Source organism: Sinocyclocheilus grahami, unplaced genomic scaffold (genome assembly GCF_001515645.1).
Source record: "Sinocyclocheilus grahami isolate Dianchi unplaced genomic scaffold, SAMN03320097.WGS_v1.1 scaffold202.1, whole genome shotgun sequence".
In the NCBI taxonomy this organism is placed as follows: domain Eukaryota; kingdom Metazoa; phylum Chordata; class Actinopteri; order Cypriniformes; family Cyprinidae; genus Sinocyclocheilus; species Sinocyclocheilus grahami.
In genome coordinates, this window is record NW_015505381.1 from 430,926 (window position 1) to 449,744 (window position 18,819).

General features: G+C 35.4%; 1 protein-coding gene across 3 annotated transcripts in view; it reads right to left on the reverse strand.

The window, feature by feature from the left end:
- Nucleotides 1–18,819, reverse strand: part of pacsin1b (protein kinase C and casein kinase substrate in neurons 1b) — a 32,092-nt gene that overhangs the window by 10,304 nt on the left and 2,969 nt on the right. Inside the window, exon 1 of one of the 3 annotated variants that reach the window (XM_016285800.1) lies at nucleotides 11,287–11,443. The exons of 1 other annotated variant lie outside the window; for it this stretch is intronic. The gene's annotated coding sequence lies outside the window, so the exon portion shown is untranslated. Of the gene's footprint in view, nucleotides 1–3,750; nucleotides 4,015–11,286; nucleotides 11,444–18,819 lie in introns of those variants that run through there. One more of the 3 variants, XM_016285801.1, reaches the window with a different exon arrangement.

Genomic DNA, 18,819 nt, shown 5'->3' on the forward strand with positions numbered 1-18,819 from the left:
AACCAAATATTTCTGGGAGTGGCGATTCATGATAAAGACCATCATTTCAACTGATTTAAAACAGAGACGCTGTCTGACAAAGCATGTCGCTGCGGGTTCATATACAACACAGGGAATATTTGCAATAGTAATGGCTTGTAAGTTATATTGTTTTGTGTTTATCTAAACCCAGACAATACCTAATTGAATCTGTCGAAGGAAACTTAATTAAACTGTCATTTTTGCCTGTACAAAACATTCAATAACATGCTAATGTGACTAAATAGTAATGTAGAGATCTATGTGATTTTGTATATTCTTCTGTATGTATATATGTCTATATTCTGATATTCTGTTTATTATATTCTCACTTAAAGAATAGCCACCAAAAGTCCAGACTTTCAACACAAAGGTGTCATCTGATCATACACAATGATTCAGTATGATTAAATCCCACGGCCACTTTATATCTGGCCACATTATGCCTGGAAACAAACACAGCATACTAGCAAAACGAACAAAAACGACATTGACAAATGACTCAAGTGACTTCTGAGTGTTTGCAATGATAATAAAATTATAGGCGAGCCATGATGATGTCATGCCATTATTCAGACCTGACAAGAAGAGACGTTCTGATTTAAGGGCCTCCAGTTATTTATTAAGACACCGGAAGGGGGGCTGAATAATGATTGTGTCAACTGAAACCAATAAATGTGAACACAGTTCAGAGAGACAAAAACAATGACGTACGGCATAAATGCACCAAAATTAACAACAAAGACATCTTAATCTATACACAAATAAGGCCTTTAAGTGATGTACATGTTGCACACAATCCTTTCTGTCATCTGATTGATAGTATCACAAAGCCTTTTTATCACTGTTCAAACGTCCACCTTCAGATTGTGGTTCACGTGTCTTTTTGCTGTGAAATCTTTACTAATTTTTATAAAGTAAATGCAAGAATAACTTACGAATATTGTTAGTAATGATGGTAACACTTTACAGTAATGTTCCATTTGTTAACTATATTTAATGCATTAGCTACCATTGAGCAATGCATTGTTACAGAATGTATTAATCTTTGTTAACATTAGTTAATAAAACTACAACTGTTCATTGTAAGTTCATGTTAGCTCAGGTCCATTAAATAATATTAACGTTAACAAACGAACGTTAACAAATGGAACCTTATTGTAAAGTGTTACGGTAATTCTTCAAGATGAACACTTTATGGACTGAAGCATCTTTGGTTTATTTAACTATCCATAAATCCTTTTCTTTTAAAGGGGTCATATGATGCGATTTCAATTTTTCCTTTCTCTTTGAAGTGTTACAAGCTCTTGGTGCATAAAGAAGATCTGTAAAGTTGCAAAGACTAAAGTCTCAAATCCAAAGAGATATTCTTTATAAAAGTTAAGAGTCAGCCACACCTACCTAAAACGGCTCGTTCTAACACGCCCCCACATATCTACGTCACGATGTGGCAAGCTTTGCATAACACCGCCCAAATGTTCACGCAAAGAAAGAAGGCATAACTTTTATTCTCGCTGTAGTATTGTTGCAGCCGCCATGTCGTGAAGGCGCTGTGTTTCGGTGTGAAAGCAAAACTACTTTGTTTGGCCTTCCAAAAGAGGACGATATCCGCTTCGTCATGCCTGGAGCTGATCCGTGCTGGTCGCTGAGGAAATACATCAACTTCGCATTGTGGATCGCCGGATCAGCTTTCACCGTGGATGAAGCGGAGTCCAGCCCGGGGTCGTCACATGTGGTTGCCACAAGCCCGCCGGACATTACTTCGTTGAATTCGCCGGCCATTCCTCACTCAAGCCCGCTGTGTGTGACACTGTGTGTTTCATTGTGAAAGCGAAACTACTATGTTTGGCCTTCCAAAAGAGGACATGACTAGAAATCAATGGTTAAGTTGTATTTACAACACTGTTCCAGAACAGTTCAACCCAAATATTCAGATGTGTGCAGCGCATTTTATGGAGGACTGTTTCCTGATCCTGGGAGAGTAGACTACAATGCCGGCTGTTCTGACTCACAGACTAAGTAAGTAAGTTTTCATATTTAAAGAATTTGCCACTGATGATTCAAACGCGAGTTTTGAGCAGTGTAGAGTAGCGCTTGTTCTTTGTCATTCCTCCGATCACAAACGCAGACATGGTTTTATGTTTACGCGGTGCGATGCAACGCGTAAAAAGACAATATAAGTCATTATAATCCGTAATTATGTCCCCACTGGATGCAACGAATGCCTCGTTTTTAATGGGTTTTAATGTTTTTGTCTCGTCGCTCCGGCCAGACAGGGCATCATCACAGTATGGAAGAGGCGTAACATTTCCGTCACACGCTTGAGGTATTCGGCCAATCACAACGCACTGGATAGCTGGCAAATCACAGCCCACCTCACTTTTCAGAACGATGAGCTTTGTAAAAATCAATGCGTTTCAGAAAGGCGGGGCATAGAGGAGAAACAATAATGTACAGTATGTGGAAAATAATGTGTTTTTTTAACCTTAAACCGCATAAACACATTTCATTACACCAAATACATAAAATAATGTTCTTTTTAGCAAAATCATATGACCCCTTTAAATAGAAAAATCATGTTTTCTATTTATTTGTTCATCTCTCATCATCGTGTATTGTATTGCATTGCACTGCATGCAATATTATATGCATGTATATGCATGTATTGCATTGCATTATATGTTTTAAAACTACAAAGCTTTTATGATAAAGATTTTATGTAAGTATCTGCTATACTGTTATAATGATCTCATTGATTTATATTACAACCAGAATTTCTAACTTTTTGGTTACATAAATATCAGCATCTGCACAAAATTGCATACTTTTGCTCAGTTTGAGCCTCTTAATAAACCTGAGGTCTTTTTTTCTTGAGTTTGAGCTCTAAATTCTCTTCTGCAACATATATGAGACATAAAAGCCTGATGTATCAAATACAAAAAAATATATATATATATGCAGCTTTTAAAAAATATTTTGTCTAAAGCCATTTTGTCTAAAAACTTTACAGGGTTAAAGAAATGATTGTGCAAGTTGCTCAAAAACAGTTTGGCAAAATGGCCTCAATTTGGGCAGCATGTCCAGTTAATCCATTCAAACTGACGTGGCGGCAGTGGGCGGCGTTTTAATCATTGCACATGATTCTATTTGGCACATCAGACAAAAGAACTGTAAAAGTGGTTGGGTATCCTAAACTGTTGACTTAGATCATAGCAACACTCAAAACATTGCATCACAAATGCATAAAACATGCCACATTATTTAAGATCATAAACTTTAATCACTTTCTATATTTAGATCACATTAAAATGTCTTCAAATAAGTAAGGCAACTTTATCTTGCCATTAAATACTATCTTTATCTCATTTCAAATTATATGAGACAGTATTAAATAATACAAGCACATTCAAATACAATCTACATGCCAACGGTTGGTCACTGCATGTATGAATGCCCTAAAATACACACAAAAACAGAGACTCCAGCCATTGCATGTGTTAAAGTAACTCTGATAAGCTCAACTAATCATAATTAAATGTATACCTTGAATGCAATGCAAGCAGCATGAAAGCATCTGCCAAATGCATGAATGCAAATACGAGTCCGACAGTCAAAAACAAAACCCCATGCTTCCCCCAAACAAAGCTCTCCTCCAGCACATGCATCATCTCCTCCATACTGATGACGAACGCTCCAACCACGACAAAAGAGGAAAAGCAACAAAAGGCTCACCGATCCCCCACGTTCAGCCAGGGCACAGGCTGCCTTCAGATCCCAGGCACGTGGGACCCTCCACCACCAAAAAAACAACCCCAACTGCCGCTCCGCTCCACACTTTTGTTCAGTTTCGCCTCTTTATTCCTGGGTTAAGTGTTTCGTTAGGCTTTAGAGTAGCTGAAGACGCAGTCAAACTCACTGTATCTCTAATGCTGGGTAGTTAAAAACGCTTCTTGGTGAAAAAAGTGGGTGTTCACAAGTGTAGCAGTGTGTGTGTGTGTGTGTGTGTGTGTGTGTGTGTGTGTGAGAGAGAGAGAGAGAGAGACTACAATCACACTTGACTTGAATTATTCTGACAGAGTGAGGTGGGGGGGACTTGGGGTGAAGGGGGGTGAATTCAGCTTTAAGGCTTCTATTTATTTTCGACAAAAACAACACTGAAGACAATATTTGGTGCTATTTTCAACAGATTTCTTTTACAATTTTATAGCATTTTTATTTGATAAATTGTATTATTTTATTAACATATTATATAGCATATCTTATAATATATATTTTATATAAAAATTATATAAAATTATTGGTCCCACTTTTTTTCAGTACATAGTAGTTAAGGCCACCTAATATAAAGTGTGACCAAATTATTTAATTAATATGACAGTACATTAGGTTACACTAAAGTCATTTTTAAAGATCAGATCAGACTAAAAGATCAGACTTACTAGAGAAAGTCTCACAAATCTCACAGAAATTATATACAATTCTAACTGTAAGATATTTTTTTTAAATATTTTTTTTAATTTTTTTTGGATTAGAATTCAGCTTTAAGGCTTCTATCTATCTTTTTTTTTTTTTTTACAAAAAAACGCTGAAGACAATTGGTGCTGTTTACAATGGATTTCCTTAAAGGAACACTCCACTATTTTTGAAAATAGGCTCATTTTCCAACTCCCCTAGAGTTAAACAGTTGAGTTTTACCGTTCTCGAATCCATTCAGCCGATCTCCGGGTCTGGCGGTAGCACTTTTAGCTGTAGCTTAGCATAGATCATTGAATCTGATTAGACCGTTAGCATCTCGCTCAAAAATGACCAAAGAGTTTCGATATTTTTCCTATTTAAAACTTGACTCTTCTGTAGTTACATCGTGTACTAAGACCGACAGAAAATGAAAAGTTGAGATTTTCTAGGCCGATATGGCTAGGAACTATACTCTCATTCCGGCGTAATAATCAAGGAAATTTGCTGCCGTACCATGGGTGCAGCAGGCCTAATGATATTACACAGAGCCTGAAAATAGGCTAACTTCCGTCAACATAACCAACGTGACCACCTGCTTGCACAGGGAGCGTGCTGGGGGCTATTTTCAGGCTCTGTGTAATATCATTGCGCCTGCTGCACCCATATCGGTCTAGAAAATCGCAACTTTTCATTTTCCGTCGGATCTATCTATGTATGTATGTATTTTATTGTATTGTATTTTTGAAAAATTACCTGAAAGTTTCTTTGTGGAACTCTCCTGGCTATAAAATTATTTTACCTTGATTGGCACCGTTTTTTATTTTTAAATGTGTAAGCAAAGTTATCGGGTTAATGTTTATGATTGTTTATGGAAATATCTTATTTTATATGCGATAACTGAACCCTTCTGAGGCTCCTGGTATTCAGTGGCATTTTTACGGTTGGACGAGACAGTTTGACTCCTGGAACAATTTGAGGTTGCAACTCTATCTTTTGCTCATAGTATCCATTCTGTTTTGTGGTAAATACCACTGCATGAGGCCTGCAGTAATGACTGACATGTTGACAACTGCCATTGAATCGTCTGACTCAAAAGATTGAAGAAATTCGCGAAATAACTGCTTTCTGCTTCACATACTCCAGAGAGCACATTTTATCAAAGAGTATAAAATGCTTTATGCCAGCTTTCAAAACGCTGATATTTAAACCTTTTATGAATAATGAAATATTACAGGGAAATTATAATAATAAAAGGATTGTTTATATCTTTTGGAGAGAGGGGCAGGGTTTGTTGTCAGCCTTTTCTGTTTGGGCCTTTCCCAGGGATAGTCAATAGTACTGGTGTTTCTATTTTTGGCTTTAATGGGAATATATATCCTGTAGATATAATTCTGTATGAGCAGCCACTGCAAGGCAGTATTGAGCAAGTTCTGCTGAAAACAGTGTTCAGATCTCCTTAACATCTCTCTGCAAACTCAGTCACTGGAGACCTCTGATCATTTTTTATTATATTACCAGAGAAGCTGGGGGGAAAAAAACAAGTATTGTTTTTTAAGTTACTTTACTTTATACAAGTTTGACTGCCATCATGGGTGGCATTCTGAGGAATCCCCCGCAAGGGTGTCTCCAGTATCTTCTCATTTTACAGTGTGGAGTGAACAGATACAAATGCAGAAGTTTTGAACTAAAATACTTTTTGGAGCTTTAGGAACACCGGGTGTTTACTGCTCTTTATCAGGGTGGGTTTTAAAGCCCTGGAGGCTTTTGTGACATTTACCGTTCACTCTTTACTTCACTTAGTCATCAAATACATAAGCAGTGGCTGACATCAGGGGTGAAGAAAAATTATATTGAAATGAGATCTGCACCCCTGGTTGGCATTTTAAAAATTCAAATAAAAACTAGTCATTTAAAGGAACACTCCATTATTTTTGAGTTAAACAGTTGAGTTTTACCGTTTTCGAATCCATTCAGCCGATCTCTGGGTCTGGCGGTAGCACTTTTAGCTTAGCTTAGCATAGATCATTGAATCTGATTAGACCGTTAGCATCTCGATCAAAAATTACCAAAGAGTTTCTATATTTTTCCTATTTAAAAATGGACTCTTCTGTAGTTCAAGGAACTTTGCTGCCGTACCATGGGTGCAGCAGGCCTAATGATATTACACAGAGCCTGAAAATAGGCTAACTTCCGTCAACATAACCAACGTGACCACCTGCTTGCACAGGGAGCGTGCTGGGGACTATTTTCAGGAGCTGCGTAATATCATTGCGCCTGCTGCACCCATATCGGTCTAGAAAATCGCAACTTTTCATTTTCCGTCGGTCTTAGTACACGATGTAACTACAGAAGAGTCAAGTTTTAAATAGGAAAAATATAGAAACTCTTTGGTCATTTTTGAGCGAGATGCTAACGGTCTAATCAGATTCAATGATCTATGCTAAGCTACAGCTAAAAGTGCTACCGCCAGACCCGGAGATCGGCTGAATGGATTCGAAAACGGTAAAACTCAACTGTTTAACTCTAGGGGAGTTGGAAAATGAGCCTATTTTCAAAAAGTAGTGGAGTGTTCCTTTAATAATTATAATTGTATAGCAATTTATTCCAGTTATACAGCAATATTATGATAAAACAATGTCATGAAATGATGGAAATTATGCTTTACAGTTATGTAATACTTATATATGTGAAATGTCATATATATATGAAAATGATAAAGAAAGACCGGGAATGACAGAACCGCTGGAACATTTCTTGACATTTTTCCATGACAGTATTAAATACAGTGATGTTAATGATTGATGAATGAGTTTCTGTGTTATAAAAAGACATGGACATAATAATGTCTAGTGGCATGTTAACGACTGTTTACCAACCAAAGCTTAGAATACATTTCTCATTTTTCATCAGGTCAGTAATGCAGTTATAGTTAAAAATGGTCTAACCAGTTTGTTTGCTTTTGGAAATACCGAAAATATATATTCTAAATATATACTACCTTTCAAAAGCTGGGGGTCTGTAAGATGTTTTAATGCTTTTGAAAGAAGTCTCTTTTGCTCACCAAGGCTGCATTTACTTGATTAAAAAATACCGTAAACCCAGTAATATTCAGAAATATTATTACTATTTAAAACAATTGCTTTCTGTTTGAATATGTTTTAAAAGCCAGTTTATTCCTGTGAAGCAAGGCTGATTTTTCAGCATCATTCCTCCAGTCTTCAGTGTCACATGATCCTTCAGAAACCATTCTGATATGCTGATTGCTGCTCAAGAAACATTTCTGCATATTATTAAGCTGCTTCATATTCTTGTGGAAACCATGATACGTTTTTCAGGATTCCTTAATGACCAGAAAGTTCGAAATCACCAGCATTTATTTGAAACAGAAATCTTTTGTAACATTATAAGTCTTTCCTGTCACTTTTGATCAATTTAATGCATCCTTGTGCCATGGCACAGAGCAAATTCAAGGGGCAGTTCACCCAAAAACGACAATTCTCATATCATTTACTCTCCCTCGTGTCATTCAAATAGTTTTAGATGAACTATTCCTGTAACTCTTTTGACAAATCAGTAATCAGTTATCATTTATGTAAACCGTTCAGCATTACAGAATGTCCTGAATAAAAGCCTCATCATCAGGTCTAAACAGTGATGAATGGAGTCTGACATCATCACAGATGCTCAAAGGAACGCTGCTACGGCTGTGTTCAGATAACTTATCTGAAGCTGATCGACTGCTGTTCAAAGTCTGAATGTGTAGCACAGTTAACTTGTGTGTGCATGTCGACAGCCCTCAAACACGATACATCACGGCTAAAGAGAGAATGGAAATGATATCAAAAGAGATATGCGTTTCTACCGGGGGCATTTTTGCTACATATACTGTAAGTCAAATCTGCAATACATTTCTCTGGTATGCCTCACATGAGGTAGAAGCAAAAAGGCTGGCGTGAAGAAAGACGTAATGAGAGACGGATGAGGAGCAGAACTGACTCTTATTGATCAGTCAGCAGGAAGAACAGCATGAGCAGCAGAAGAAGTCAAGCCTACACATGCACACACTCAAACCAATTTAGCAGTTTTTATGGCAATGGTGTGGCTATATGGGTGGTAAATAGCCTCTTAAAATGTACAAATATACACCATTTTTATTTTCAGTGCACGTTTGCCATTTCTGAACATGCAAGAGTGGCAGGATTATGATCAGCTGTTCTTCTGAGCCCAGGACTGATGAATAATTCATTGCCTTCCGTTAACGGATCACAGCGACACAGTTGAATAGTTATCACGCATTGTTTGACATCACATCAATTGAGAAAATATCTGCAAAAAACTGCAGAACTGCAAAAAAGTTAGTTTTTTTTTATTACCAGGGTCCAAAATATGAGACCCCCACTGAAAATCCCACTATTTTGCATTTTACTATCCTAATCTTATACAATATTTTAATATAAATGCATATAGACACTGTAAAAAAGCTCACCATTTCTTTGCAATTCTTTGTAAATAGCATAAGAAGTTTCTGAGTGAAACAATTATTTGAAACCAATTGTAATATGCTTTATTTTGTGGCATTTTATAATTTAACTTTTTTTTTAAATAAATATTACAAATACTAAAATAATACTATTCAAATGTGCAGATGTAACCTTAAAGAACAAACCTGTAACCTAATGCAGTCCAGTTGATTCAGTAATAATAAATAATAAAACAGAAGTTATAGAAAATGTAAAACCTACAACGTTTAAAGAAATGTTTATAAAAATTATACTAATTTTGTTAATATATTTTATACTTTTTATAATGTTACTTTTATAAATACTTCTATATTATACATTTTATTTTGTTTTATATCCATTTCTGGATTTCTGTTAAAAATGAAAATGTGCAGATGTAAGAATGTGCAGAAGCTGTTTCTCTCTGATCAGCATAAGCCAATGTAGTTTAAAAAAAATGTATAAAAATCTTTCAAAGTAAACCCTACACCAATTTTCTTTCTGCATATAAATGAGTGATTTTCTATCCCTTACTCTCCTCAGCAATGACCAGCTTCTCTTCGCTGTCTGCAGCTATAAATAAAGTATAATCAAGCGGCACCCTGCACCGAAACGAAACACCTCTCTCCCAAAAGCTCTCCGCACGGCCAACAAAAACAGGCCGGATGTCCAAACACACCGAGGCCGTCGCTGACACGCTGCCCTGCACAAGTCAACACAATTTCAGCCTATCGGCTCTACATCGAGTTGATTAGAGCAGTCCTGAAAGGTGACGGTACTGAAATAAGAGAAGAGCTGAGAGGGAAACTTCAGCACATCCTCAAGCACGTCTGTGATACTGACAGAAAAGCTTCACATTACAGCAACAGGGGCTGTAAAAGCCCTGTAGATGACACACTCAATCATAATGCATGATGTCACTTTATTAATGTGATACTTACAGGCATATTTGCATAACTGACGTCTGACGTCACTGGAATTTCATTCATTCATCATTCATTATAACTCACTATTTTTCAGCTTTTGTCATCTTGACTAACATTCCAATAAATTACATTTCAACGCAAAATAAAATTAAAGAAATTATATTCTGAAAACAAATAAGTTATTTTTAATGACATTATTTTTGTGATGATTAAGTACATTTGGTTCTCAAATTAAAATTTTTATAATGCATCTAGATGTTTTTTGTAAATAATATTATTATCAATATTGATTCTCAGTAGATTCTATTCTATTAATTAAGTTGCTCTATTACATAAAAAAATTATTGGAATGCAATTTTTTATTATTAAAATGTAGCAAAAATCAAAGCCAATACAACAAATATCATGATAAATAAATTAAAACAAATAATTAAATAAATGATTATGTCAATAAATAAATTACAATATATCCTCATTTTTCACATATTGATAATTACATAAAAATTGTATACACTGAAAAAAGTGTTGAATTTACTTTGAAACCATTACTAGTAAATGTGTTCTCAAATTAAAAATTTTATAATGCATCTAGATGTTTTTTGTAAATAATATTATCAATATTGATTCTCAGTAGATTCTATTCTATTAATTAAGTTGCTCTATTACATAAAAAAATTATTGGAATGCAATTTTTTATTATTAAAATGTAGCAAAAATCAAAGCCAATACAACAAATATCATGATAAATAAATTAAAACAAATAATTAAATAAATGATTATGTCAATAAATAAATTACAATATATCCTCATTTTTCACATATTGATAATTACATAAAAATGGTATACACTGAAAAAAGTGTTGAATTTACTTTGAAACCATTACTAGTAAATGTAATAAATAATTACAAATAAATAGCAAGTAACACATTGAATTAAACATGAAATTTTGAAATCGAAATCTAATTTCTTATGTACTCCAATAATCTTCGTTTTATTTACAACCTTGAAAAATACTTTTTACAGTGTACAAGCATAATATAATATAATATGTATACACTGAAAAAAGTGTTGAATTTACTTTGAAACCATTACTAGTAAATGTAATAAATAATTACAAATAAATAGCAAGTAACACATTGAATTAAACATGAAATCGAAATCTAATTTCTTATGTACTCCAATAATCTTTGTTTTATTTACAACCTTGAAAAATACTTTTTACAGTGTACAAGCATAATATAATATAATATAATTTTGATTTTGGTGTGAAATCTAACCTGGACATATTCTTGACATTCACCCTTACACATGCTATAATTTACTCAAGACAGACGTTCAGTATTTGATTTAGACTTAAAATATTTGTTCAGTATAACACAATGCCTCACCTGGTAAATCCAGCCTAAAAGAGAAAGATGTCCCAAGACCTGCGAGTGACACTGGATACTCCTGACATCAGACCAGTGTTGGACTAATGGGTGTGTCTAAAGCTGCCAAACGTAACTTTACCCACTCTCTATTACAGATACACACACACAGTATATATTCATTTACAAACATTTGCTCTGACACACACTCATGCATTAAAGTGAACTTTGACAACCCCACCCAGCAAGATGGCAGACGATCAATGATTAGCCAGAGGTCAACATTACCACACACTGACTCTTAAAAAGACAGACACAATCTAAAATAAAACTGCAAAAATAGTTTTTATTTTTTATTAAACTCATATTTCAGGTCAAGTGTTCATTGAAGGGATGCTATTTGTTACATGTTACACACTCCTTTTTAGTGCATACAGTTTAGTGCATACTAGTAAGTAAATTGGGAAGCAGGGTATTAATGCCCCAAAAAGTAGATGAGAGAAACATTTCTAAATGAGAGAATAAATATTTTTTTAAAGTATCGGGACTAATACTGATGGATACGCTGTTATTCAATACTGTGGTCAAAAAAAGGAAGCAAAATGGTGCTAATTAGCAACTAAAAGCTGTTCAGCACACAGTGGACTGGATCTCGCCCACCACAGGAACCAGTCAATAGCATTGATCAGGCCAGACTGAGGCCAGCAGATATCAATAGCTGAGATGCTCAGTCCTGAGACTATAACTAAAGGCCCATGTTAGTAGAGTTTGCTATAAGCCAGGCTATTGCTCATACTGAGGGTTAATGATTCAAACAAACCAATAACTTTAAGTACTTTTGTCCTGTGCTGTTTGTGCTGCAGACATAAATGATGCTTCTAACTCTGTGGCTCATGTGGCACAAGCACAAGAAATGTTTTTTTTTTTAAGTGAGTGACGTGACATGTGGTGACCCATACTCGGAATTAGTGCTCTGCATTTATCCCATCCAAAGTGCACACACAGCAGAGAACACACACACACACACACACCGTGAACACACACCCGGAGCAGTGGGCAGCCATTTATGCTGCGGCGCCCGGGGAGCAGTTGGGGGTTCGGTGCCTTGCTCAAGGGCACCTTAGTCGTGGTTGAAGGTGGGAAAAAGCGCTGTACATTCCCCCCCCCCCCCTACAATCCCTGGCGGTACGAGACTCGAACCCGCAACCTTTGGGTTACGAGTCTGACTCTCTAACCATTAGGCCACTACCCCCCCCCCAAATCATACATTCACCCAAAAAATGTATCATTTACTCAAACCTGAATGACATATGCCCGGTTCAGACTACACGATTTTAGCCCGATTTTGCCACGATTTGCTTGACGTAGGGTGTCGTGGGGTTTCGTAAACGACAATGAGCATCGGGACGCAAGATTCCATCGTTTCAGCTCGTGTAGTGTGTCATAGTGGACGACAACCGATTCTGCGTCTGCGATGCTTCACGACAGAAAGACTAGCATGTTTAATTTTTTTCCCGTCGTCCACGACGAGTTCTGTCACATTGGTAACGTTGACCAATAGCAGCACAGAAGCTCTTTCATACACAGGTTTCAAACATGGCGAAACGAAAGAGAGATGATGGTGCTGCTAGGTGGAGTTATGAGATGGAGGAAAGGATCGTGGAGCTGTGGCAACAGTACTCCTAACTGTATGATGTGTCATCGAGGGACTACCACGACAGAACAAAGAAAGAAAAATGCTGGCGAACTATAGCGGAAGCGCTTCAGCAATGTTTACACTCTTGTTTTCGGAAGTCAGTCGCTAGTTCCGCCTTCTCGATGACATCACGCGATGAATGGTCGGGAAGCAACGTGTAGTCTGACATGTTTCTTGTCCACGACACGACAAGATTTCAGGAGTCAAAATCGTGTAATCGGACACAGTGACTATCGTGACTGACAAAAATATCGTGTAGTCTGAACCCGGCATTCGTTTCTTTTGTATTTTGAAAACTGTTGGTAACAACGCTGTTTTGGTTACCAATGACTTCCATTGCATGAACAAAATTTTTTTTTCTTAAATTATCTTCTTTTATGTTCCATAGTTTATGTTAGGCCGCTGCAGCCTAAACAATTATGTGTAATAAATTTATGTTGAATTAAATAAAGTATTTATTTCTAAAGCTACTATTTATAATGCCTACTTAATACTTTCTCATTTAACACAAAATAGCTTTAAATCATCTTTTTTCCATTTTATTTCTTTTTTATTGTAATTTGCAATTAATTCGATTAATTAATTGACACATCATGTAATTAATTAGATTAAATATTTTAATTGACTGACAGCCCTAAATATATATATATATATATATATCCTATCTTTAGGCTGAATGTTTAAGTTTACAGTGGGAGTATAATATCAAGGTCTTCCTCTTTCAGTTTGTCTGTGGACTTGGCCTCGCCTGATCTTTTTGGAAGCATCCAAGAAGACTTCAGTTCAAAACCAGTAAGGCCATTTTTCCCCTCCTCTCCTGAATTCCAACTTTGTTCGTGTCCATCTTGTCTTTCTCTTTATTCTATTCTGCAGTGACTGTACTGATCCTCACAGTGCATATAATGACACAGATGATGCAGGGTTTGCGTAGGAATCAAGAGTTATCTCGCTCGTCTTTTCGTCTTTAGCCAGCTCAGCGCCTCGAGTCAGGTTAATTGCACTGGCTAATTTCCAAAAGATGAGCCTCGCAGATTCACTCTGCTAATGTCTTGCCAATTTCACATGAGTTCAAACCCAGTTCATGCTGACAATAGCCTTTTCTTCACCTTCAGAAGTCCAATTTTCTCCACGACCCAAAGGGAAATTCAAAGGGTGCTCTTCTATTCTGTGCCTAAATAACCATATTAATGTTCAGGCTGTGTATTTTCTCTCTCGGTTCATTCCTCAGCATGAAATCCAATCTAAGAGCAGCTCGCTGCAAACCAGATACTAATGAAAGCCACATAAATGAAGCATAACAACTAAAATGAGCAGTCAGCAGCTACCAACTAATGAGTTTTTAGGCCTTTACATTATTTCACAATTTCTTTGCATAAGATAGACCCGTACATGTCTCTCTTGTCCTCACACTTGAGCCTCTGAACACAATAAATAGATATCTACCACACTATTTCTTGGCTCCTGTTCTGTGCATTCAAGTGTGAAATGCAGAGGCTGACACAGCACAGAGCATCCATTACCAACACTGCATTCACACACACACACACACACACTGCCCTGAGCTCAATAACACTAAAGTGACAGGATCTGTTTGACATGAGAGCCAACAAATGTTGACTGCAGTCACACTGACTGGTGTACTTTTAACTAGAATAGCATTAAAAGATAGTTAACCTAATCATTGAAAATTTGCTGATATTCTCTCACCCACTGGCCAACTAAGATGTATATGAGTTTGTTTCTTCATGGGAACAGATTTGGAGAAATTTATCATTCCATCACTTGCTCACCAATGGATGCTCTGCAGTGAATGGGTGCCGTCAGAATGAGAGTCCAAACAGCTGATAAAAACATCACAATAATCCACAAGTAATCCACACCACTCCAGTCCATCAGTTACATCTAGAGAAGTGAAAAGCTGTGTGTTTGTAAGAAACAAATCCTTCATTAAGATATTTTAAACTCCAAGCCATTGTTTGCAGCTAAAATACAAGTCCTCTATCCATAATGTTGTTTTCACCAGTGAAAACATTGAGAAATCTGCACAGATTAAGCATTATTTACAAGCCAAGACAAATATGTGGGTGGATTTTGATTTGAGAGACAACAGGAGATGGACTTTTTCACTGGAGGAAGCGTTAGACTCGTATTTTGATCAGTAGCAATAGTTTAAAGTTAAAAACATCAATGATTTGTTTCTTACAAACAAGCAGCTTTTTGCTTCTCAAGATGTTAATTGATGTACTGGAGTGGTGTGGAGTACTTGTGATGTTTTTACTCTCATTCTGACGGCACCCATTCACTGCAGAGCATCCAATGGTGAGCAAATGATGTAATTTCTCTAAATCTGTTCTGATGAAGTAACAAACTACATCTACATCTTGGATGACATTTTTTACAAATTTTCATTTTTGGGTGAACTATTCCTTTAAAGAATGATGATAAGAGAAACTCTGAATATTATTTAATTTTGAATATAATCTGACAACAATGACATAAAATGTTTTGCCTCTTTAGCTCAAATTTTCAGGTCCAGTTAATGCATATGCATGATCAATAAGCTGGTTGGCTTATTTAACTTAAAGGCAGGATTTACGTTCCCACAGCAGCCATAAAAGTGATACAATTTATGCAAAACAACTGCATTAGATAATGACTCTGGAGTTTGTTCAAATCCCTAACTCTTAGTATCATGTTATTTTAATATTATTTAGATATATTGGAGTATTTATTCATATTTTTAATTAGCTTTTATTAGTATATTTTTCAGTCTTCGTTTTCATGTAAGTTTTAGTGTTTTAGTCATTTTTATAAGATTTGTTTAGCTTTCATTTATTTTTGTTTTAGTTTGAGTAATTTTACTACTTCAACTTATTTTAGTTATTTGCTAAGACAGCATTTCAAATGTTCATTTTAAGTTTAAGTTTCACCTAATGTTTATCTATTTTTATTTCAGCTTCACTTCAATCTGTGATTAATAGTTAAGATTAATTCGTTTCTGTTAACATTAACAATACCACTAAGCAACAGCGATTCCTGCCAATAATAAACACCTCTGATTAATGGAACTCAAGTGCTATGTTAGTGTTAGTGAAATACAAAAGCTCCACAGCTGTGTTTAGATTTGAACGTCACAGATGATGCTTTGTGTAGGAAAAGAGTCATAAACTGAGAGTGATTCATTCATTCAGTGAATCCTCAAGAGAGCGATGCACACTCCCTTTATCTCTCTCGTGCATGTGTGTCTTAATAATGTGTTGGAGGGGTTGCGTAACTGCTAACAGCAATGATGACAGTCAGTCACACCCCGGAAAAGCAGCACCACTGACGCTCTGAAATCCATTTGAATGAAAAACACTCTTAAAAATAGACGATTCAAAAGAGGGATTTCACAGCAATGCCATTGAAGAACTATTTTTGGTTCCCCAAGGAACCTTTCAATTAACAGTTCTTAAATGAACCGCTTTCGTTCTTAGTGTGAAGAAAATTGTAATAATCTAAAGAGCCTTTTTCCTCTATAAAGAACCTTGGAATGGTTCCATGGACGTTAAAGATTCTTCATGAAACCATTGTCGCCAATAAAGAGTCTTTATTTTTAAGAGTAGAGAGCATTCACACAAAGTGTGTCCAATAATTTACAAATCCAAAACAGTTTGAAACAAATATGTGTGTGGATTTTGATGTTAGAGGACAACAGGGGAGGGATTTTTTCACTGGAGGACGTGTTATTATGAATTACGGACTCCTATTTTGGCCAGAAGCAATGGTTAAATGGTACAAACATGCAGCTTTTCACTTCAGAAGGCATTAATTGATGTACTGGAGTGGTGTGGGTTACTTGTGGATTGTTGTGATGTTTTTAACAGCTGTTTGGACTCTCATTCTGACGGCACCCATTCACTGCAAAGCGTCCACTGGTGAGCAAGTATGACACATTTCTCCAAATCTGTTCCTAATGGACTATTCCTTTAAGAGACTGAAGTATACAAGAATTACTCTCAAGCTTGGCAAATTTTAGCCCGTAAAAAAAAAGCCTAGGAGAACAATGGAGATTTTATAGAGATCTCGTTCATGATTTTTCTTACTTATGGATGGGGTTGTGGAAATATCGAACAAACTGCACTTTGTTCTCACTCCCACATCTTTTTAGCATTCGTGAGGCACAAGTAAACATCTTCAGAGACGTTTAGAAACCGAGAAACAGATTATTTATATAGAATCGCTGCAGACTTGCCACTTGACAATGTTCAAAGCATAAATCTTGCATCTCTCATCGGCATCTCATTGGTGTCTTCTTCTCTCAAGCGTTTAGTCTCAATCGATATGTCCTACCATCCACCTCTTCAATTAGTTTCTCTCTATCTCTGTCCATCTTACAGACAGACAGAAACTTGGGCAAGACTGCAGAGAGAGATCAATGCAGGATCTCGCAGCAGCCAGTGCCGTATTTGAGCAGATTTGCGCGTGTTCGTGTGGTCAGGCAAGGTCACAGCGCAGCTGATATCCACACCGGCTCAGACACACATGAGAATCTGTCAAAAAGCAAGCCAGCCTCCTGGTAATACGACGCTGGAGAGCTGCAACAGCTGAGATCTTGTTGCATGGATTTCCTAAGGCTTCAAAGAACAGCGTAATCTATCCTATAAAAGACGTCATACAGGCCTGGACTCTTACAATTCTCTCTACTGGTTCTTTGCAGCAGCTCAGGTTCAAATTTGACCAGAAACAATGTTCTGATCATATATCTGTCTCTTTTTACCACAGAATTCTGTTCTTCCTATATGGTCTAAATAAAGATGACAAAAAGATCACATTTTATAAAGTCCTATACTGAAACCACATATTGATTTGAATCATGTAAATAATAAAAGAATAGCAAATACTTTTTTATAAATATAAATGTACAAAATACATTTATTTTATAAATAAAATAGTAAATTAATTTTATACATAAAATGTGTAATTCATTTTAATACAAAATACCAAATTACATCTATATAAACTACTGAATTGATTTTATAAATAAAGTGCTAAATAACTGTATATGTAATACAAAATTACTTTTTAAAATAAACTACTAAATATACTTTTATAAATACATTTCAAAATTAATTCTATTAATAAAATACTAAATTACATTTTGAAAAACTACTGAATTCATTTTGAAAATTTATATTTTCAAAATTAATTTCGCTAATAAAATACGTATTACATACATATTTGTTAATAAAATACAAATTAAGTTTTTAAAAATCTACTGAATTAATTTAGAATTTAAAGAATAAAATGCTAAATTAATTTTATTAATAAAATACCATATTATATGTTTAAATAAATCACTGAATTAATGTATGAAGTTAATTGTATTAATTCAATATCAGCTTACATTTTCAAATAAACTACAGAATTATTTTAAAAATTAAAAGGCTAAATTTTTATTCATAAAATACCAAATGACTTTAGAAGTATACTAGAAATGTATTTTGTAAATAAAATGATTAATTAATTTTACAAATAAAATGCTAAATGTTATAAATAAAACACTAAAATTAATGTAATAAATAAAATGTGAAATTAATTAAATTAATAAAATACTTAATTAATATTCTAAATAAAACAATTTTATATTATTTTCATTATTATATTCTTTAAAAATATTTATATATTAGATGGATTTTATAAAGTACTGAATTAACTTTAGAAATACAATACCAAACTGATTATACAAATACTAGGTAGCAAATAAAATTAGCAAAAAATTACAAATCAGAGTAACAGGAATTAGCATTGTAACCAGGTCACAGATTGGAATCCCACGTAGGGGTGTAAAGGGTGAAAGTAGGTACCCGGGTGATCAA